Genomic DNA, 802 nt, shown 5'->3' on the forward strand with positions numbered 1-802 from the left:
AGGGAAGCTGCGTGTAAGACCAAGGGCAGTCAGGGGAGCTTAAGGCCAGTCCCGAGCAGGCCACTAACCGACTGTGTAATCTTGGACAAGTCGCATACCCTCTTTGGGCTTCAGTTTCCACACCTGCAAACTGGAAGTTGAACCGCATGGTCTTCAAGGTCCTTCCCAGCTGAGAGCCTGATACCAAGTAGGCCTGGCCATGAGAGCAGCTTCCTGTGGGCGCGGTGCAAGGCTTTAACGGTCCCCCCTCCCCCGCTAGGGCCCGCGAAACCCTCCTCAACACGCCCCTTGGAGTGACGGCGCTTTCCCAACCGCAGCCCGAACACGGCTCCGCCCCTTCCCGGGGGCGTCCCATCGTGCCCCGCGCTAGGCTCCTGAAGCGGCGGGGCGCCTCCCGCCTTTCCGCGGCCCCGACCCCGAACTCCTCTCCCCAGTTCTCCCCGGCGCCCTATCCTATCAACGTCTGGTGTCCCAGCCAATCACGCGGGCCCGGAGTCTCGCCTTTGGTCCACCCTCCTCCCAGCGCTCAGCCGGTCTGCGCTCAAGGCCTTTACCAGGCCAACCCAATCAGCGGCCGGCTCCCGCCTGCCCCACCCCAATCTCCCTCCCCCCGACCAATCCGCGCGCCTCTTTCTGCTGCCCGCCCAGCCAACCCGGGCCTTGAAACCAGCGGGCGAATGGGCGCAGGGCGGCCCTTCAATGCTGACCGCCTGGCCAATTGAGGATTCCGCGTGGCCACGGCGGCAGCCAATCGACATGGAGCGCGGTGCCGCCGCGGAGAGGTCCGGCCCGAATATCCCTC

This window comes from Mustela putorius, unplaced genomic scaffold (assembly GCF_011764305.1).
Source record: "Mustela putorius furo isolate JIRA1106 unplaced genomic scaffold, ASM1176430v1.1 tig00003962_pilon_pilon_pilon, whole genome shotgun sequence".
Classification (NCBI taxonomy): domain Eukaryota; kingdom Metazoa; phylum Chordata; class Mammalia; order Carnivora; family Mustelidae; genus Mustela; species Mustela putorius.